General features: G+C 38.9%; 1 protein-coding gene across 3 annotated transcripts in view; it reads right to left on the bottom strand.

The window, feature by feature from the left end:
- Positions 1 to 23,646, bottom strand: part of ZBTB20 (zinc finger and BTB domain containing 20) — an 808,814-nt gene that overhangs the window by 169,727 nt on the left and 615,441 nt on the right. For all 3 annotated transcript variants that reach the window (XM_057544981.1, XM_007181901.3, XM_057544982.1), the window contains one exon: positions 16,566 to 16,605. The gene's annotated coding sequence lies outside the window, so the exon portion shown is untranslated. The remainder of the gene's footprint in view (positions 1 to 16,565; positions 16,606 to 23,646) is intronic.

Raw genomic sequence — 23,646 nt, 5'->3', positions numbered from 1 at the left:
CATAAGTCTATTTTTATTTACTTTTCATATTTAACCCTAATTTTAAATGTTGAGTGCAAACAAGAGACTTTAAGAATATTTGAAAATAACTTTCCCATAATAAGGTCTTCCTCGCATCTTACATGATACATAGAGAATATTTACACAAATTTTCCCATGCTACTGATATGCAGAAAACTGACTTACCTACTTTATAGTGATTATGAAAATAAATGAGCTAAAGCATGTGAAGTTCTAAGAAGCAGAGTAAATAAACATTATTATACTAGAACCACCAGAGACAGTGTGTCTGCTCCCCTCTTGATGAGGGCAGTATATGTACAGTAAGAAGACAGGTTCTAAATATTTATTATGAGACCTTCTTCAGGTGGGTGTGTCCTTCTATTGCAGTAGAAACCATTATATAAGTATAGAGCTGGAGCCCAATTCAATTACTTACATGGGTCATCCAGAAAATGGTTAAGACCAGGGACTTAGGAAAATGCAGAAGACTGACCATACACACAGGTGGAGGAGACATGAGTCTCTCTCCTCATCATGTAGGTCATAATTCAAGGTCATGGAGTTGCTACGTTTTAAGAGTAAAATGTTTTGAGGCTTTTAAGAGAATTTTAAATGAATTAACTTTATTTTGGGAACTATGATTTGGGCATTATTAAAATATTACAATTGGATATTGTTTCATAAACATAATTATAAGCCACCTTTTCAAAAGATCTTAATAACTCAGTTTTTTTATGGGTACAGTCAGTTGTCTGTTTAAAGTTATTACATCTTCCAAATCATGTTACTTTGCACAAATGACAAACTGGCATGTGCATATCAACACAGAGAAAGAAGGAACTGCTAAGGTCATGTAATTAGGGACATGGCAGGCTTCAAGCACGGAGGCCAAAGGTGCCAGAAACATGGGCAAACAGCTTAAAATTGTCCCTTCTTTTGTTTGTGCATTGTTTCTATATGGAAAATTACATTTCTCTGAGAGTATATGTGTAAATATGCATCTGCTAGTATTTTGGCAACTCTAAGTTACCTAAATTAGTTTTGATCAACACTGTCGGATTTTTAAACCCACCAACGTAATAAAAGCAAGTTTAAAAAAACACAAACAAATCCTACAGTACATTGTGTGCTCTGCTGTTCCAAGCCTCAGTTTCAAGACAAAAGGAGAGCGAGACTTTGTCATTTGCTAGCTGTTAATAATCAAGAGAAGATCTGCCAGACAAGCTCTTCGAGGGCTCTGTCTGTCTGGACCAGGTATATACTGCAATACACAAAGGGCTTTGCAGGGGGAGAAAAATGAGTGTTCATGGACAATGATGCAGCTTTCTTAATTAAGATTTTCATTACTGATACATACATTAAGTTCTGCAACTGCAAGAGCCAAAGCACTGTCATGTGCAGGTAGATGTCCCTGATTCCACCTTCAGGCAGTAAAGCTAAAACATATTAAATGTGCACCCAGCAAATGTTGTGGGAGCCAGGAGAGCTCCAGAAATATTTCTGTTGAATGCAGAGAGGTCCCATTAAAAGCAACTTTGTAATGCATCTAATAGGCAGGAGAAAAGCCCATACCAACAGACAGTGCGCGCATGTGCTCCTGTACGGGACTGCTTTGAGGGGCCAGCCACAGACAAAGGTAGCTGTAGCTGACCTAGAAATAATCTCTACAATCACATCAATAGCTCAGGCCTGAAAAGGAACTTTGATCTTTAAGGTTTTTTTAATGCCTATTGTTGAGAAAGGAAATAAATGACTGATTTGGGGTAGTTTTTGGAAGATGGTAAAGACTCCGGTCCACAGCTGGCCTTGACTCTGTCCCTTTGGGTCACTCAGTCTGTTTTCCCTGGATCCTCAGGCTGGTCCACAAGTCAGTGTGATCTGCCAAGGGTGTACTGTTCCCATGAAATAATCTGACTGTGCTGTGGGGAAATCTTTCTTCTTAGATCAAGTTATTTTTTGCTAAGAGATGAGAGGAAAGTAAACCCCTGCACAATCCTAGAAATGGATGAATATCTAGAGTATGTGTTTTCGATTACATCTTAACTAAAGCCTAACTCGTTTTAGGGTTGCTGGCACTGTTAATGTGCACCCAGCTCTCCCTTGTTTTTCTGGCTTCTAATTGCATCCCTTCCTGTTTCAAAGTCTGTGTCCCTTTGCAGGGCTACCCATAGAGCTCCTGTCTCCTCTCTAAAGAAAACCTCTATCTCTTGGTCATTACCAAAGAGGAAATGATTATTAGGCACTGAACTTCATGAAAGATCATCGTATCACAACAGTCAAAAATTATACATTCATTTCCTATTAGGTAAAAGCATTTATCTGGAATTTAAATGTAATCCCTCATTTTCTCAGAAAGAATAAATCAGAATCCAATATCAAAATCACTCAAAAGGATGTCTTTAAAGTGTTTTGGCTATAGTTCTTTGTTGTTTGAGGAAAAGGGGAAAATTCCCAATAATAGTGGCCAGTAAGATTTCTCTTGGATTCCTGCACCAAGATTCAGATCTCTGAAGTAGTTTTCTGGATGTTAGTGTACATTTCTGAAATTCTTTTCCTAGGTATATCAGAGAGTTGGAGTGGAGTGGTGAACACACAGCCTACCGTGAGGTGGTTGACCTCTGTACCAATTCTAGATGAGTGATGTTAATGACTGGTGATAATAAGATGATCAAGAAATTGACTCTTTATAAATCGATAGAGATAGATAGATATAGACACATTGTCAACAGATACTTCATGCATTTTGGGAAAACTAAACAGTATTAAGGTTCTTCCTAAGCTTCATTGAAAAGTGCTATTATAAAACTGGTAGACTGGTAGTCATATAGGCTCAAACACATTCTAGAAAAAAAATATCTACATTTTCTTACTCTCCTCCCCCACATTTTGTGATTGTGGTGTCCCCTTTTGCATCTTCATGTTCATCCTCTTGCTGTTCATTGTGGTTATCAATGCTTTCACAGATTTTTTTTTTTGGATTTTTAAAAGAATATATATATATATATGTATAACTGAGTCACTTTGCTGTACAGAAGAAATTAACACAACATTGTAAATCAACTATACTTCAATAAAATTTAAAAAAAACTGGTAGAGGAGTATGTGGAATCTATTGGTAAAGAACTAATGTAGTGGACACTATTCAAGTCTGATGATGATGGAGAAAAGCAGGGGGAAAAATCCCAGAAAATGATTCTAACTAGAGACTTCCTGTTACTTCTCTTATGCGTCCTTGACTAGCTTGTAAGGACCAGAAAGAAGGACATTGTCAGAGGATTTAAGTGTAACTTTTACTCAAATTCTGTCATGAGACACAGGCTTCTCTCACCCAAAATACAGGGTTAATTTTAAATTAGAGGTGATAATTATTTTCCATGTACTAAAAGCCTCGAAATTTCCAGGAAGGAACTAAACATGGAATCAGTTTTACCCTACCAAAGTGTGAGAGGTAAGGTGGTCCATTTTAAATAATCTGGAAATGATCCTCTGGAACACGGTAGGTATGCCTGATTTGTCTTCAATAATCTCACATTAGAAGAAATGTGAAATAACAGAGACTACAGAAAGAGTGCATAAAAGAAGAATCCAATGAAAGAAAAAGAAAAACCTTAATTTTATCACTACAAAGACCTCCTGTGCAAGAGAGTAGAAAAACTCTTTGAATAAGTAGGTGGCATATGTACCATACATATATGTAATGTATACCCTATATACACCCATTTGCCCAGTTTTAAATTGGCAACCATGTTTGGGGAAGAAAAGAAAAGGGTGAGAAAGAACATGAGGAAGACTCAACGTTAATTAATAACACTCAACATTAACGATCATTATTGGGTCCCTGTTTGGCCTCTGAGTATAAGCTATGCTATAGAGGGAGGGGTATAATATGTGAAGTTTTCTAAGGGCATCATTAAGAAAGCCAGACATTCGGCACTCTGAGTTGGCAGTACGGCAGCGCGGCCTCTAACTGCTCCAGGGGCACCACTGAAACCCAGCTCGTAGTCACGTGCTCCCACCTCCTGGGCAGTTTCACTGCTCAGGTAGAGGAGTCATTTACTAGGCCTGGTTCCTACCATTTGCCTTAGCTTGTGGTTGGCTTAAAGGAGCTTCTGTACAACTTTGAACATGATTGCCTCTTTTCTGCTTCCTTTCTGGACACTGCCTAAGGATTTAAGGCACTGCATATGACTTTCAGACATGGTTTTCTGTTAAAGAGGGAGAAAGGATGCCCCGGAGCACGTGCCATCCCTTATCATCTGCAAATGAACTTTTTGTGCTGAAGGAATGCTCCAATTACCACTCAGAACAGCGCTGCACAACATCTGCCCCTCTGAGAGGCTTGGGGTACACACTCCGGGCATCAGATGCTCCCTATCCCAGAACACAGGGAAGGTGCTCTGTCAGTCTGCACTGTGAAGGGCAGGGGCTGATGCTGTCAGTGTGGCATTTCTGCCTCTCTAGCGTCTTTCACTTTCCCTGAAGTTGCTGATAAATATTCCATTTCATTAAGTATGTAGTAATACACATGGGAGTCAGAGAGAGAGAGAGAGGGAAAGGTGGAGGTCACTGATGACATGGCCTCTAGCACTTTATTTATGAGAACATCCAGAAATCTCTATCTACGTCTGGTAGAAGAATAGTGTCAATTCTGCCCTGGAGACATGGATCAAGCAATGTTGCCAGTGTGTATTTTTCCCTTCCCAATAACTGACTGATTCTGGAGTCTGATGGCAGAGCTCAGATGATCATTTTCACATTCATGTGAGTGAACAATTAGCCTGCCGCTTTGGGGGATGGTGATGTCAAATAAACATGAATGTATGTAACCAAGGGAAGTGCTATCAGTCCCTCACCCAGGAACTCCGCGGGTCCCCTGAGTAGTGCTTTTCCCCCCACAGCTTTCGCTGGGAGGGCGGTGAGGGTGTGGGCTGCGTGCAGAGCACAGGAAACAGTGCTGGGGGTGACCTCACAGGACCTGAGGAGCACTGCCTTTGAGCAGAGGATGAGACTAAACAACTCAACACTTGTGAGGCTGCTCGTTTGCCCTCTCCAAGTTTTTACTGTATTATTCACCTTTTCATTGTTGACTTATACCTACTCTTAAAATAATAGGGATATACAGCAGAAACGAACACACCATTGTAAAGCAATTATACTCCAATAAAGATGTTAAAAAAAAAAAAGAAAAATCAGTGAAAAATTCAGCCAAAAAAAAAATATTAGGCAGATGTCACAATATTTTCCCCAGTTTTTTTAAAAAAAATACTTTCTACCATAGTGATTTGTATTTTCATGTAATAAAATTTAATACATTTTTCTTTAAGTTTTCAGACTTCACTGTATGCTTGGAAAAAGCATCTCATACCCTCAATACGAAACTCATCACTTATATGGCAAAAAGTACAATTGACAATTACAGAATTAGTGAAGATGCAGAGAAATGGGCAGCCTCTTTCTTTGCTGGCGGGGGTATACATTGATACAGTTTTGTTGCAGGACAGTTTAGCAGTAGATAAACTTTACTTTGGCAGTTCCACTACTAGAAATTTATCCTAAGGAAATAATCAGGCAAGTGAATTTTTAAAAAAATGCACACATGTATAGAGATGATTACTGTAGCATTGTTTGGTTAGAAAAAATTTCCAAATATCCTAAATGTCCATCAATAAGTGACTAATTCAATACATTACCCTCCACTGGAGTACAGTGTGGCTGTCAAAAAGATAATGTAGATCTATATTTATTAACATGGAAAATGCTTATTACAATGTTGAGTAAAAAAGCAAGATTACAAAACAGCCAGTAGATTTTCCTTTCATTTTGAAAAGAGAAAGACAAAGAGAAAGAAAAAGAGACAGATAAACAGATATGTTTGGAAATATATTCCCCAAAGTGTTACCGGTGGTTATCTCTGGGCAGTGAGATTTTTGAATGGATTTTTTTTTTCTTTTATATCATCATTGTAACAAATGCAAGCCAAACTAAATGTATACTTTAGAAGTAAAAATTAGAATTTTAACCTTAGGGGAAAAAAGCTTAAACTCTGCAACAACTACTTAAAAATTCAAATATGAGTTTCATAGTCTTAGCAGTTAGTTACTCTCTTAATAGGGTGACCATTCTCTTGAATGGGTGGCATCGCTGCCTGCCTCAAGTTTCCTCCAAGTTTGACAATTCAGGTGACACATTATAGTTCTCACCTTAAAAGACTTTAAAGTATAAAAGCTCAAATACTGGAAATAACCCAAATATCTATACCTAGGGCATTGTTAGGAAAATTCTGGGGATTTTGTATGATAAAAAATTATTCAGACATTATGGTGGCATTTACAAACAGTATGTAATTACACTGAGAAGCACTTGTTAGTAAAAAAATTAGGATACAACTCTATACATACAGTGTATGCTCAGCTATGTTAAAATTCAGAGAAAAGACTAGAAGGTGATCTAAAAAATTGTTAATAATAGTTTTTTTCTGTTTAGTGGGATTGTGGATGTTTTCTCCATACTCTATACCTTCTTAATATTTTACAATAAGTGTGAATTATAGAATCATGAAAGAAGTAAATATTAAAAAAAATACAGCTGCTTTGCTCAGCAGCTGCCAAATTTTACCCCAGATGTATCTGCAATTTAGTTTTGAGTCAAATGGTCCTCATGTCATTTCCTAAAGGGAATCTAGCAGAATGGAATGTGTTCAAATAAAGGAAAGCTGTCATTACCACCACCTCTTTGTAAGCTGCCACTTTGTAATGCTTAGAACAAATCCGAGTGAGGAATCCTACTGCTACTGGAATTAGGAATTTCCATATTCTTCAGGTCTTCTTCGTATCCTGTCTTACATTACCAGAAGCTGGAACTTAGTTAGTCTATAGCACTCTGGAATGTCTCCAGGTCTGGAAGCTGTTTTGGAAGCTGATGGTGTAGGCCACCATTAGGAAGGGAGGCTCATCTACTCATTTCAAGTGGGAGTTCCCTTGAATGACGAGGGTGAGCTGCTATATAAGGTCTTCTATAGATAATTAGCTTTCTTTTTCTTATTTTTTTCTTCTCTCTCATCTACCCACTCTTCTTCTCTCCATCCCTCTTTTAAATAAATCGCCTTTCTGTATAGTTAGAGGGAAGCTTTTAAAATCTAGAGAAAATTCACACGGTACCGATACCACACTTCAAGTAGATGATCTAATTGTTCCTAAATGACCGTATTTTAGCAAAATGATGATGGGAGAAATCAGAATTGTCACTCATATTTGTATGATGCATATTAGAGGCTTGGCAATAAGGCAGACAGTAGATATTTTGTGAGAAAGCAAGAAAATAATTGGGTAATGCCAGGATGGGAGGAAGGAACGGACAGAAGAAAGAAAAGTAATGACATGGGTTTCTGCGTCTTTTGGTAAGGGTTATCTAATCACCTGTTCCTGGCCTTTTGGACTAGATGGCAGCCTTTAAACTTCACTAGACTGTTTTTTCTGTACCAAACACAGTGCCTGGTGCAATGTAGGTACTCACCAGATGCTTAGAGAACTGAACTTTCACACTGCCTTTTCATTCTGGCCTCTAATAGAACCAAAAAGAAGCTAAAAACTCTAATATCTTTTCATGTACATCAGGTAAAGCTCCATCCTAATTTGAACTCAAGTGCGCATCTCCTCTGAGCTTCCACCTTCATCACTGAACTGCTGGAGAAAATCACACAAGACAGACAGGTACCACATTAACCCACCAGGCTCACCTGGACCTTCCACACTGCCAAGGAGAATCCTACTGTTTTTCTGGCTAACCTACTGTCCCATTTGTCCCAAGAACTATTTTAAACCTCTACTTTCCTCAAATCTCCTCCTCACTTTTTCTTAGCAGGACCTTGCTCCCTAGGAGCCATCACTTGGGAAACCTCTCAACTTCTCACTACCAAACCTACACATGGCTCGCATCTATCCCTACCCTTCCTTCTTTTTTCTTGTAACTATAGAAGAGATGTCCCTCCTTCTCTCCTTCCACTTGTGCTCAGGATTCCATGTCTCTGTCCTTATCAGGAATCTTCCACCACCAATCATCCCATCCTCTTGTCTCTCCTGTACACTGAATCTCTCCTCTCTACTGCATTCTCCTAAGCATATAAAGATGCCAGTATCTCCATTTTTTCCCCCAAATCTTTGACCTCACTCCCCCATTCCAAAGATATTATACTAGCTCATTTTCTTTTCCTTTACAGTAAAACTTCTAAGACTGATCCACATTTGCTGTCTTTGTTTCTTCACTTCTTACGCTTTCCTCATCCTATGACGAATAAATTACTGCTTCTACCTCTTCAACAAACCACCTCTGGCTAAGGTCAACAATAACATCCAGATTAATATATTAAGTGATATATTTTTCAGTCCTTAACTTACTGGACTTCTCAGTGGTCGCTACTGACTGCTCTCTTTGAAACACTTTCTTCTCTTGGCTTCTGTGCCAGTGTTTTCTGATTTTCCTACTACCTCTTAGCTGTTCCTTCTGAGGATATTCACAGCCTCATTTTTCTCTACCAGCTGATTAAATATTAAGAGTTCTTCAAGTCCCAGTTGGGGCCTTCTTCTCAATCTAACCTTGCCCCTAGGCAATTATCATCCATGCCAACAGCTTCATTCGCCTTTGCTTTACTTCTGAATTCCAGTTGTGTATATTCCTCTGCCTACTCAATATGATCACTTATCTCTATCAAAAGCATCTGACACTAGACATTTTAAAACCAGATCTTATGATTTTTTCTCCACCCCAGTTCTCCTCTGGTGTTTCCTACAACCCTGAGTGGCACCACCCTCCATATTGTTTTACAAGCACAAAACCAGTAGTCATAGTTGCCACTTCTTTCTCCTTCATCTCCCACATCCAATCCATAAGAAAATCCTGTATATTTTGCTTCTGAATGATCTCTTGATTCCATTTATTATTCTTCCATTCCCTTTGTCACTACCCTAGTCTATCTCTTGTCTGTTCTATTACAGCAGCCTCCTTACTTTTGCTCCTTCTAGACCATTTACCATAATGAAACTAGCTTGATCTTTTTCTTTAACTTTTAATCTCAAGATTATGGTAGTTTATCATGCAATTGTAAGAGATAATGCAGAAAGATCTGGTATACCCTCTACCCCTCTATTATTGATATATTGGCCCAATATAATATCTTGTTTAACTGTGGTACAATATCACAGTCAGGCAATTGACATTGGTACAATCCATCCACCTTATTCAGATTTCACTCACTTTGCATGCACTCATGTATGTGTGTGTACGTAGTTCTATGCTATTGTATCCTTATGTATAGATTTGCATGGTCACCACCACAGTCCAAATACAGTTACATCATAAGAATATTCTGGCCTACACTTTTACAGCCACAGTTAGCTCCATCTCTCCCCCACTCCCTAATCTCTGATAACCACTAATCTGTTCTCCATCTTTATAATTTTCTCATTTCAAGAATCCTATATAAATGAAATTGGCTTTTTCACTCAGTGTAACACCTTTGCTATTAATCCAAGTTGTTGTACATACCAAGAGTTCATTACTTCTGAGTGCTGAGTAGTTCCATGGTATGGTCGTACTACAGTTTAACCATTCACTCATTGAAGGACATCTGGGTTGTTTCCAGTTTTGGGCTATTATGAATAAAGCTGCCATAAATCTTGATTTTTGTGTGGATATGTTTCTGCTTGTTTGGGATAAATGTATAAGAGTAGCCTGATCTTTTTAGAATAAAAAATTGATCATGCCAATTTCATTCTTAAATTTGCTTTCCTATTGCCCTGAGGCAAGTCCTTAATATGGCCGACAAAGATCCTGATATTATCAGGCCCTGTAGTCTCTCTTCAGCCTCAACCTGGCTGCTTTTCACCTCATTCTCTCTATTCTGCTATATTCAGGGCCTTCATTCATGCTGTTCCCTCAGCCTGGAAACCTCTTCCACCACCTAATCTCACTTCTTATTTTTCATCTTCAGATGTCAGCTCAATGTCACTTTCTCAGGTAAGCTTCTCCTGTACTTACAGACTCACTTATTAAATATTCCTCTCCTATATTTATTATTATTATTATTAAATATTCCCCTCCTATATTTGTTCTTAGAAAACCTGGCATTTTTATGTCATAACAGAAAGCACGGTTTGCAATTATAAGTTCTTTCATGTGACTGTTTGGTTAATATCAGTCTTTCATCCTCCAAATTATAAACTCCAGTAGGGCAGAGACCATGTCTGTTTTGCTCATTATTATATTTTCAGCACTTAGTAGACATTTACTTTGTGTTTAATGAAATTCAGCCAAGGCTTTTAAGACAGATAGTCTTGGATTCAAGTTCTATCTCTATCACTTCCTAGGCATTCTTGGAAAAATTACTCAAACATACAAAATCTCCATTTTATCTTCAAAATTAGGATTATAACATCATCTATTTAATAAGAGGAGTTTAAAAGGTTAAATCATATAACCATTGAAAGTATTTTGTCCACTACCTAAAGAAAGGCAAGCACTCAACAAATGTTATTTCTTATTGTTATTACTAGCTTAACAAACGATAAGAGTTTTTGTATTTTTTTTCCCAACTAGGTTTTAGTCCATTATCTTCATTTCTTGCTTGTCCCTGGGATTCTGATTCTGGTAACTTTGAGAGTCTGAAAAGGATCCCTTAGTTTAGGTCTCCAATAATTCTATGACTACTGGTTTCAACATCAGGTATGTCCCCTTAGGCAGATGAGAGCCTTATTTGGCCTCTTGGCTCTGGTTCCCATTTTCATCTTACTCAATATTTCCTCTTTTTGTTTTCCAGCCTGTGGATCTTAGGGTTTATAGGAATGCCTCTTCCCCACTCCCAATTTCCATAGGGAAGTTTTCTAAACATATCTTGCCTCTGGCCTCATTCCTTATACTTCTCCATGGAGGAGAGTCATCATGTTGGTAAGACAGCCCTTGGTCCATGTTTCTCAGTTAGGTGGAACTGATCTATCAAAGTTTATAAGTACAGGAATTTAGACTTTCTCCTTCCTTGACTACTTAGACTAGTGGGAATTAGTGACCTGGAAAAGTGTTGTTCTTATGCAGACCCAAATTTTCCCCTGGGAGGAAGGGAGTCAGTGAGCTCTTTTTACCTCTCATACTAAGTTAACATCTGTCCCCAAAGACTTTGGCAAAAATTTTGGTTCCTCAGCCATCAGTTCTTTTGTCTTATTTTCCAATGGGTTTAGAATTTGAGTGGGGAAAAACAGTGCTATTTATTGTACCCCTTCAAAGATTCCCACACTTAGGTTTATGCTTTTGCTTGGAATACCATTCCTTTATTCTTCATCTTGTTTACATTCTAGCCATTTTTCAAGACCCAGCTAAATTGCATTTTACATGAAGTTTTCCAGCCCTCAAGGCTCTGTTTCACTAATGAAATCCTATAGTACTTATTGGAATGTCTCATTCCTTTTGGAGTTGTTATTTATTATTTTCTATGCATATGAACACTCAATAGTATGACTTCTTTTCCTAACTCAATTTTAAGTTTCTTAAGAGCAAGCAAGGGCAGTGTCCTAGTTTATGTTTTAACTCTCCATTAAATATGATTCTTTGTATATAGTAAGTAGTTATAGCTTATGGGATGATTGTGTTTAAGGCTGGCCTACTAACCAGGCTTTGATTTGAAGGCCCAAGTTACAATTGATATGGCTTAGTGGCTGGATGGTTCCTGAAGGGTTAGGGTTAGGGTTAGTGGTGGCAGTGGCCTAAGAAAGAAAGGTTAATATGAGTGTGTCCCTGAGATGTGTATCAGTGTGTTTTCATTTTAGTAATATACTTCCCCCACTTCCTTTATGAAAAGCATATGGAAAGCATGGCCTAATAAGTAGAAGGGCTAAGAGAAATGCAAGCAGAGGGAGGTAATGCTCCTGGCTGTGGTAGACTGGTCTGCAGAAGTGTTTTGATTCTCTGAATTAGTCAAAAGATTGAAAAAAATAGCCACTACTACTACAGGAAATAAAAATGAGGAGGAAGGGTCCTGAAAATGGTATCTGAGCAATGAAAGACAGTGAATATTTTAAAGATCACTGAATTTAATTTATTCAACCTAAATGCATAAAAGTACAGGTGGGGACATTATTTATGCAGGTATATGCAAATCACTTTATAAAATAGGCAAAGCCCTTCTGCTTTTTATAAGTTGCCAAGGTGGTTCCTGATATTTTAAAAGCTATGCACCTTTCATGCAATTTCCTAAGAGTTGGAATCCCTCTGTTGGAATCATAGTCATTGTCAGAGCAAGTTTATTTTTTTTCTCTCCTCTGGGACATTGACAAGGCTCTCATAACCATCACAAAAAGAGTGGTTTCCACAGCGATGTGACTGGAAAAAATCACTTGGAAATCACTGAGGAGCAAGTCACAATGTTCAAAGCAGAGAACATAGGCTTTGAAAACATGAACCCATCTGACCTCTTGAATTTAGAACAGTGAATTCCTGAGCTCTGAAACATGGGGCCCGGCTGTGCATGCCATATTGGTGCTATAAGACTGGCAGTAGGTTGGCTGTGGCATGGTCTATTTCAAACTCCTTCACAGTGCCCAGTGTTGCATGTTCCCAGATGACATTTGGTTGGCAGAAGCCGGGCCTCCAAAGCTGGCAGTCTGGAATGCAGCCCACTGTGTTTTGACAAACACATAATTGACCATCTGATCACCAGCCTACGTTCTGCACTCAGGTCACTGAAGGGACCTGGGCTTTCAATAGGTCTCTACTCCTTATCTTGTTCATCTCCTCAAACCTCTCTCCAGAAAGTAATACAGAGAAGACTTAAACACACCCCCAGACATCCTCTCATTTGCAAAAGAGAACATGGTACATGCAACATAAGCTGTTGAAAATTTCCTTTAAATTGTCCTGGCAGCCCAAAGTGAACAAGAGGAAAGCACACTTATGGTGAACTCTAATTCAGAAAGAAGGAACAAATATACTGCATTGTTTCAATACCCGGCTGTGCATAAGTTGCAATTCAGCTCAATGGCTTGGAACTTCTCCTCAGAAAAGGGCAGCAGTGGGAAAATGATAGGAAACTGGGACAATGATTGACTTTAGGGGGATATTATTAAGAAATGGTTTCATTTTCAGGTGAAAGAAGAGAAAAGCGGGACACTGGCAATGCCCTCTCCTTTTCTGCCTGCCACTCCCCCAAGGCCACTATGCGAGAGAGAGACACACATCTCTGGAGAGCAGTAGGTCAGACTCAAGTTGAGGTCTCTGGTGAAGGTCCCATAAAGGTGCATTTTGGCCTGAAATTTGGCCCCAAACAACACATCAACCTTTCTGCTAGAAGGCAAGGATTATACACGGGGCCAAGCCAGGCTGGCATTAGGCAAATGTCAACGTCTATGTCGGCACTACCGAATCGCCCCTCCCCTCCACTCCCAGCCCCACTGCACAGTTCAGGCCCTAGGTTTTCATCTATGACCTGGTCTCCCTTTTCTCAGTCACCAGAGTGCTCTTCTTCTAAAACATAAATCTACTTAAAATTCTTCAAAGCCTCCCCAAGCCTGCTGCTTCCTGTCCAAACTTCTCTGCTCGGCATACAAGGCCCTCGTGATCTGCCTCCTGCCCACTTTCCAGCCTCATCTCCTTTGAAAGGATCCCCTTCCCATCACCAAGCTCTAGCCACGAACTCGGGATGCGGCTGCTGCGCAGATGCCCCCTGACTTCCCTCTGGCTTTTCTTCTGATTAGGATCCCCTTTTGCTTTCCCCTCCCCCCATCCACCTGGTAAACTACAATTCACTCTTTAGACTTTCAGGCCCAGCTTGGGCACCTCCCATATGCAGGCGGGCGCTCCCTTCTTGTTCCCCTCGCTACATCTTGTATATACCTCCATTCCAGTGCCTATCACATGGTATGGCCTTTATTTACTATATATCTCCCCTACTGGACTGTGGGATTTTTAACAATGGGGAGCATTTGTTATTTATCTAGCAGTTTTAGGAACTGAGCATAGTGACTAGCTTTCCATAAATGTTTGTTGACTGAAAATTGAATGAAGAGCTGCACATGATAATCAATCAAAACCTAAGCCAAGCAGTAGTATTAGCTTCTAGAAGCAGGGTAGGGGCCTACTAGCAATCTAATGAAGGCAGAAGACCCCAGCAGTAAGGCACTTTAGACGGTTATCACAGGGTGAAAGGAAGAGTGAGGGATAGAGGGCGTGATGGAGGAATGTCTTGTTAACAGAGAATGTAGGCAGTTAATTTTCAGCCTTTTCAACATTTAGCTTTCAATATGGAAAGGTGTTGTTCTGAGAATGAACCTTAGTCCGAACTGTAGAGAGGTCTACCTTTTAAGAACCTAGTTTCTCAAATAGGGCGAGCCTGTGCTCTCTGCTTCAAGGCAGCATGGCAGGTTATAGAGGGCTCCTCTTTGCTCTGCTAAAGATTAATGGGATGAAACACTTTTGGGGGAACATCTGGAAGCTATTCAGCTCCTATTGAAATCTGTGTCAAATCCAGACTGGGACTTTGGACTAAATGCAGTGCCGAGGAGAAAAAAGTTGAACAGGCAGAATGCTGCACCTGTCTGGAGGAGGCCATTAAAGAGGCACTAGGAACCAGAAGCACTGAGGAGATAATGTTTTGATCTGTCCCCCAGGGAACTTTTCTTCTCCCTTTGATGGGCACGTGGGCTCACCACCTCTGGAGCCATCAGCTGTGTCTGTGGGGCACTTGAGGACAGCAGGACTGTCATAGGCCCTGTCACCTTTGAAATAAAGGCAGTCTCAGGATTGGGAACAATCTAAGCAAGCATGAAGCCTGGCCTGGGGGGGTGGGAAAAGGTTAGTGGATACGTGGATGGGCTATTAGCCCATTCAGGTCATTTGCTCAGCCCCCTCTCTGGTTAAAAACTTGGATCTCTCTAGAAGCTGCGAGATTGATGGTTGATATAGCATAGAATCAGCTTCACATTTTCCTATGAGCCAGAGACAGCCTTTCAATTACGTTTTTTATCTCAAAGGTCTCCCCTCGATTTCTAATCTGTGACCCAGGTCTCCAGGCTGCTGCACTGCTTGTGTCTGAGGCTTGCCCTCCAGTGCTGACGTCATAATAGCTGAGCCGTGCGGGCAGAAGTGCACGGTGCTGATTCATACCCGGTGATGTGAGGATTAATGCCTTGTCTAACACAGAGCTATTATGTGAACTGTTTTTACACAAAAGAACTGCAACAAAAATGATTTGCCAGTCAGAGGACTAGAAATATGCAGTGCTAGGTAACTGGAGTCGGGATGCAGAGACGTAAAGTGGTAACCACAAGCATGCACGCCGACACCCTCCGACGCACTGACAGACCCACTCTATCAACACCAAGAATGAGGAATAACAAGACTTGTCAGGGGCAGAGAGGACCCACCCCTGCTGTATAAATGCATTACACACAGCACCAGTCTCTGGGGAGTTTAATCAATCTCCTTTCTCTGTCAAATAAATGTCACTTTAGACTTTAGCCTTAGCATCCTTTGGAGGATTCTACTCCCCTACATATATTTGCAACTAGCTTCTAGGAATGGGAGTGGAAGCCACACGCAAGCAAAAGAGCCATGGGGACCTCCTTTCTGTGCAAATGATTGCAACACAAGAAAGACCTCAGAGTGTGAAGGAGTCGGTGAAGATAGTATGTTGTGAATAAGGGACAGTGTTCACCAGAGAGTGAGAAGCAGCTGGAAGGATGCTGATAATATTTATCACGTGAGGTAACTGCCATTACCTGTAGCATCTCTTGGGTGATGTCTCAGGTAGTGACTTTGATTATTTGGGTTCGTGGCCCCAGAATCTCTTTCAAGCAGCTCAAGGTGAAATTTATCCAAACCAACTCAGTGCAGCATGATTTGGGCTTTAAATTATAAATGTTCTCTCTTTTCATCTGAAATCAAGTTGTGTTTTTTTTTTCCCCAAATGACTTTCCATCTTTTCTAAAAAAAGAATGGTACCTTCTATAAACCTTCTGGCACATGATTTCTCTCTCTCTCTTTTTTTTTTTTTTTCTGGACTTTACTATTTCACATACAATTTTAGCCTAAATAACTAAAGTTTTGTACTTCAGTCTTGTACCTCCTGTAAAAGGATATTAGAAATTTTGTCCAAAAAATGAAAGCTCTGATCTAGAAGTTGAAATTCAAAACTATTGGGCCTAGGGATGGGTGTATAACTGAAGAATAAATAATTGCCCATTGATTGACAGTGGAGCAAAAGCCCAACTGTGGCTGGTATCTGGCTGAAGAATGTAAGCTGTAGTTCAGAAGAGCAGTGACTTTTGCAAACAGCAGCCGTGGCTGAGTCAAAGGAAGTCTTTATATAAGTCCAGTGGCTTGGGCTGCTGGTCTTTTCAGCCCCCTCATGATGGCAACTACTACTACCACCAACAGCATTGACTCCAAACACAAAAGAAGCTAATACACACTGAAGAAGCACTGGAAACCACAACAATGTCAACTGGAGAACATGCCAATAAAGACCCAAATTTCCCAAATCTGGTGCTTTTTTTGAAAAGTAAAAAAAAACCACTTTTACTTACATAAAGAGAAGGGGCAGGCCACAGAATGACGGTCAAGGAACTGAAAATCAAAGACAAAACAAGGAATTAAAAATAAACCCAATGATACTGTGGAGAGAAGGAAAGCAAATCTAAGTTTAGACAGGACTAATTGCTCCTAAAGCATGAGCAGTGAGAGCCCATGAAAAAGGAGATTCAGCCTCGTAAAATTTCCAAAGGTGTGACCTGCTGCTATCTGACCAACACAGAAGGAGTGTCAACCTCTTTCTTTGTCAACTTCATTCTGATCGATATCATACAAACATTATCTAGAGCTGTGCTGTTCAATACAGTAGCCACTAGCCACATCTACCTATTTAAATTTAAAATATTTAAAATTTTAGTTCCTCAGTCTACTATTCACATTCCCAGTGCTCCACAGCCACCTGTGGCTAGTGGCTGCCTTACAGATAGAATGTTTCTATCGTTGCATAAATATCTATTGGGCAGCACTGATGAGAATAGATAAAAGCTTTACTATGTAGTGCATGACAGATCTTAGCTAATTTTGACAAAGGTGAGTGAAACTGATACACTTTGCTTCTTTTAAGGGTAGATTTAGTATGTTTAATGCCCAGAAGATACTCTGGGAAAATTCAAAGCCTCCATGTATTGTCAATTGTTAGCTGAGGACTGCTACTGCCTTGTGTCTACCCTGTCTCACCAGCCTAAGAGTGTCCCCTCTGACAAAATGATGTTAAACAAAAGCATTGGTCCCCCAGAATGCATTTCTAGTAATGAAAACTTCAGGTTTGGGGGGAGTTGACCTTAACAGTTTCTCATTCTATATTTCAAGTCTGATAATTCTCCTTTGTAATCTTCAACACACAAGCCAAATAAGCGATTATGGGACTGGCCTGTTTGCCACTGTTTTGATAGCTTTTCTTACAGAAGAATAAAACTGAAGTAACAGAAGATCCAAGAGAAATTAATAAACCAAACAAGGATGCTGAGAAGACAAAGCAGGTCTCCCTACCCCACCCAACTCAAATATGTCAAGGACTTAATATACACTGATTGAATTCTTGTCTCTCTGACACCATGATTTTAACCACTTCACATATGGCCTTCAGAAATATGAAAAACAAACTGTATTAAAAGAGATCAAGTAGAAGGACCTGACTAATGCATAGAATAAGGCTAAAGTAGAAAACTGGCAATTAAGAGACTTCACTTCTCAGCAAGTTTTCTGGGAAAATGCACCATCATAGATGTTCCTCCAAAGAAAAAGTTTTTCCTTTTATGGACAAGGTGAAACCCTGTTCCATGAACATGCAGGAGTGAAGTATGGTGTTCCCCTCTTTGGACAAGAAGAGTTAAGATGAAAATCTGCAGCCTGGACCATAATGTATGCCAACACAAGAGAGGCTGGAGGTCTTCAATGTTTTGAAATTGTTTCACAAAATTGATGAGCTTAATTAAAATTTTAAGCAAGATAATTAACTTATGTGTGATTCATTGAAAGTACACACAAACTTGAAATACGTACATATATATATATATATATATATATATATATATATATATATATATATATATAAATAAAAAGACCAACTAGCCTCAACGACTTTAAAGCTCTAAGTTTTGCTACATTCTAGTCCCTTCCACAAGCTAGGATCCTAGACCACTTCATTGGTGCATCTTTTTCCTTCCTTCCTTTCTTCTTTTCTTCCTTCCTTCCTTCCCTCTCTCCTCCCTTTTTTCGCTCCCTCCTCCAACCTTTTTGAGCTTGCTTTCTTTCCCAACCCTTGAGAAAATGGAGAAAAATATGACTAGTGGTTATCTATGCAATATACTCACTAATTTTTCTGTTGCATGTTATAAACCCAGTAAGTCTCAATAATAATTATGCTCTTTTTGAACTATACTTAGTATTTATGCTCTTATATCTAAGAGCATAACTTTCCTTTCTAGGAAAGGAGTATTTATTCATAAAAGTTAATCAGTCAAAATTAAATTTTTGATGTGATCAAAAGAGATCGATGTAAACTGTACCCAGATTGATTAATACATCCAAGGTCTGGAATGAAAAGCTATCTTTCCTGGATGTCAAATGACACACAGGCTGTCAATGACAGGAATCCAAGATGGAGAGAAAAATCACAGTGTGTATGTCACAGTCTAAGACAAATTAAAGCCAAGTTAAATTGAAGATTTTATTGGATATAATTGTTGTCTTTATGTATTAATGAAAAACAATACTATCTATCCCAAATTTAATACTAAGGCTAAAAATTTAATCTCAGAGTTCTTATACAATTTATAAGCATTCATAAATGTCAAAAGGCCCCGTTTCTTGATTGAATTACAATCTGCTATGCAATTTTGAAAATATGTATTAATCTACATGGGTTTATTTTTGTTCAGTTCAAATTGTTATTTTACTGATATGTGCCCTTTCTGCCTAAGTGATATTCACCTTGTGTGTTTGTAAATTGTTTTCATCTGAAATGCAAAGAATTATCTATAATAGTTTTGCATAAGCTTAAAAACATTTGCATTAAGCATGCTGGGTTCAAAGTACAAATATCTAGCCAAGAATATAGAACTATAAAGCCCAAAATGAATCAAGACCTTAAAACCTGGCGGGGGAGGCAAGAGTAGAGAGGGGGAGAAGGGGTGATTTGTAGTGAAGTCTAATTTTAGTTTTGTGATTTCTGAGTAGAAATTATTATATAGTATCAATCTCCAAGGAACTAAAAGTATTATTAACTGTAACTTAAAGATTAGTCCATTCTGATTTCCATTTATGTTCTACGGCAATGCTTCCCAACATCTGAGGTGATACAGATCCCTATGAGAATTTCTCCTCCCAGAAATTCTTCAAAAACACCAAGTTCCAAGCATCTCCCAAAGTCCATGAAGGTCTTCCAAGAATTCCAGGTTAGTAACCCTTGGTCTAAGGGGAGAGGGGAGAAAATGCTCTTTCAGTCCCCCTGCTCATCACCTCTAGGATGTTTTAACAAGTCGCTATAAAGTTAAAGCCAGGAGTAAATGAAATGGATAGAAAATAGATCTCTACATGGGTGAGTGTGTGTCACTAGAGACACACAGACTCCTTTATAGGACTTCCAGACTCTGACTTTCCTAGTCCCTTATAACTTCTTTTTTAAAAAGTCCATAGAGCCTTAGGAACAATGAGATAGAGGAATAGTGAGCAGAGAAATGATAATAAGAGTTACTATTCACTGAGTACTTTGTGTGGTTCCAGGCATCTTAAGTAAATGCTTCTGAAGTTTGAATATGGGTATACCCAGGGAGGTGGAGCAGTCTGACAAGAGTGTGCAAAGCCACAAAATAAATAATAAAGACACAGCTGTCTCTTCAGAGGGTCAGTTGTCTTTGTGACTAAGTAATGTAACCTCTTATTTGTATATGCACTCATTTATCCAATAACTATTTCTTGGACATTATAGAAAAAAAGAACAGATCCTGTTCTTGCCCTCATGGAACTTCCGGTTTAGTGAAACAAACAAGGATAAATTGAGGGGTAGAATGCAAAATGTGTATGTATCTTGTAGGGTGAAACCCGAGACCTCACTGAAAAGCCTTATTTGCAGCAGACTGTTTCAGGTGATGTCCAGGCACCACGAATATCGGATGCTCACCTTAGCTTGATGATCACCTCCCTGGAAGAGTTTGAAAAGCAGCATTAACGGTATATCATTTAATCCTGACTACAAGAGTAAATACTATTACTTCCACTTTACCAGAGGAAAAAGGGAGATTTGAGAAATTAGGAAACTTACCCTAAATCAGACAGCTGCTGGGATCTGAATAAGTCTGTACCATTCTGAGGTCTACATATTTATAACCCTTAAGTTCCAGTACCTATAGGTGTTTCCCACTTTATGTTTTCCCTTGAAGTCTGGCCTCATTAAGAATTTTGTAGGCTAGTTTAAGTTTCTCCTTTGGAAGGAGACAGTTTTGGCTTGATTTGCATTCTAAATATTTCAGGGTGGTAAGGGAAAGCTACTATTGTACCCATTTTTGGGTGCAGAAGCTGAGACACTTGACAGCTGAGGTACCTGGCTGGGTTAAAAAAGGAGTCTGGGCTGTCAGTCTCTCGTTCCTCTTGACTAACTCCAAGCCTAGGCAATGGTACTGTCCAAGGGCTTTTCCGCACGTGGGATTCACACTGGCTGACAAAGAGTGAGAGAAACTTTGCTAAGGGAAAATAATAGTGCAATAAAAAAATGGAAAATAAGTACTCATAACTCACAAAAACTGGTTACTTTTAGCATTGTGAATAGAAAAGGGAGAGCTTATTCATCACAAATGAATCAGAAAATTAGAATGTGTCACAGCATTGATGACAGAGCTGAGGAATTCAGATGAACTGAAGTTCAACACTTATCCTTCTATCTGAAGAGGGTAAATGATGTGACAACAGGACAGAAAAGACCTCTTAGACATGCCTTTAATCCATCCAATTTTTTTTTTCAACTACTTTCTCCAGCAGTTAGGTGGGTTTATATCTTTGTTTTCTATGGGTAGAGATAACATTTTAACATCCTTTTAATGTTCTAGAAGTATTGTGTTAATTAATTCTTATGTGGGAGTCATTCCAAATAGTAGGATGAAGATTTTTACCTTACTGATTTTCCTAATACTTTTCTGGCTTCCAGTGTTTTCAAAGGATGAGGCCCTATTGGATTTTTAGATTCATATGTCTCATAATATGTGCCAGCTTCATAGGTTCCTGTCAATTGATATTCCATCTTCACTCTGGATACATGATTTCCTTTATCTGACAGATTCAAGAAATTTTATGCTAGATATAATGACATTTCATGCACCCTGAATTTGGAGGTTTTTAATTCTCTATTTTCTACCTGGCAAAAGATTTATAAGTTAAAGTCAGATGGAAGGCTTATTCAGACGTGCATACAAAACATGCTCAATTTCCCACTAGGTACTTTGGGGTCTCCTGCAAGTTTCTTGAAGTGTTTTCATTCCTTTGGTCAGTCTTAAGGAGACTGACTATAAATGCCATAAATGGTCATTCATATCTTGGGGTCTGCTTTTCAAGACCATCTTGAGAAGAACAGTAGGGAAATCACAGTGATGCCTTACCTTTCCTTAATATGCTATGATAACACAGAATGATGTCTGTCTTCAAAAACCGAGATGATGAAATCATGATCAATAAAAAGAGAGAATTCAAAAACTAAAGTTCAGCAATTAGGTATAGGACTGTTTCTGAGCCTGAGACATTGCTGAGATACAACTTGACACTCTACCCCATCCCATACAAATCCTCTTGAGTCTTCCTGATTCTTACAGGTATAAAGCCTGAGAAATAAGAATGAAGTAAAAGCAGTAAGGCTGGGAGGGTTGGCAGGGCCGGGTGGAAGGTAGTATCAGGAACTGAATTTGTTTAATATATTTAGGATGATTTCTTACAGCTCCTAAAACAGACTTAATTCGATGGCATGATGACATTCAGGAGCTCTCTACAATCTTATTCCGAACAACTTTCCTTCCTTATTTCAAACTCCTAAAGTTACAGCTTTACATGTTCTAAATGGATTGGTGTACAAGACCTTTTATTATAGTACATTAATATCTTTTAGGGGATGCTGAAAAGGTCTGGTATTGTTATCATGTGGTCCAATCAAGTAGAAACACTTGGTCATAATGCTGCTCACAGCTTACTATTAATGCCACTTGGTACAAAAAAAGTTGTGCCTATTATAGGACAAACTCATCCCAAGACTCCTTGGTATATAAACACAGAAAGTAACATGTTAGTGGTACAGAGGGCTTTGGAATAAATATGGGCACATCAGGAGGAAGAAACATCCAGATCAGTGTGAACAGGAGGCTGTCTTTACTCAAATGGTTCCCTTAAATTTTTTTTAATACAAAGGGAAAAATTATAACACAAAATTTATATCGAAAGATACAAATTAAGCAGGTACTTTCACCCGATGGTCTGTTAGATACTAAACCAAGAGGACAATGTGGGCACAGTCTGTGTTTTAAAGACTTGATAAAAGCTTTCCATAATACAGATTGGAAAATGTTACTTTTGTCCTTGTCACCACCAACTATTTGCTTAAGAGCAATCCAAGATCTTTCACGATCTGGCCCCAATCCACCTCTCTTGTTTTTTCCCCACCACTGCTTCCTTACTTACTGTAACAGGCTATTTGCTCTCCCTGAACATGCTCAGGACACCTCTGTCCCTGAGCCTTTGCTAACAGTTCACACTAGAATCTCCCAAGCCTAGAACAGTGTCCTAAATACAGCATGACACTCCAATGTTTGTTGAATAAATGCTGTCCATCTATTTTAGGAGACAAAGATGATAGAAAAAAGTTGTTAAATCAGTAAACAAATAGCACCAGAGAGAGGGCAAGGAAAAGTTAATTTTAGTGCATTTTAGAGTGGGGGGCAAAATGAGCCTTTAAGATTAAGAAAACTGATGCTCTTTATTCTTGGGTCTAGCCAATGCTATGAGTCAGTTACTTTTTTGGGAACAAGTTTCAACCTCAAGGTTAAATGAACACAAACGCTCTGTCCATCAGCATATAATGAAAAAGCTGTGGCTATTTCTACATCGGCACAGTGAAATTAAAATATGCAGTGCCTTTCTCAGGGGCATCATGTATGACAGAACTTTTTAAAATAGTCCCCTTTGCCACTCTTGTACAGAAAGAGCTATAGAGATAAAAGTAAACGTTTAAAAAGCTGGAATAATTTCACTTAAGAAAGAAAGAGCTGAGGTGTATCTTCATAGTTTTCTGACTATAAGAAGAGTTGTTATAAAGAGAATAATGATAGGTATTTTTGTCCTAGGGCGAAATGATATTAAACTGTCCAGTGAAGAATTTAAGACTTAAGGATGAACATCTTAAATGTACAAGTGGTAAATAATCAAATAGATTGCTAAGAGCTGTTATGAAATTTCTATCTTCACGGTTATTTAAAAGTAGGAAATATCCTCATCTATTTCGGATGGAATAAATACAGCTCTGCCTCCAGTCAGGAGGGTGAATTCAATACTTCTCTAGTCTTGTTTTGCTCTATATGACTACAAAATCCTATAACATGCTGA

The sequence above is a fragment of the Balaenoptera acutorostrata genome, chromosome 4 (assembly GCF_949987535.1).
Source record: "Balaenoptera acutorostrata chromosome 4, mBalAcu1.1, whole genome shotgun sequence".
In the NCBI taxonomy this organism is placed as follows: domain Eukaryota; kingdom Metazoa; phylum Chordata; class Mammalia; order Artiodactyla; family Balaenopteridae; genus Balaenoptera; species Balaenoptera acutorostrata.
Note: the sequence above shows the minus strand (reverse complement) of the source record. Positions and strands in the feature narration are given on the sequence as shown.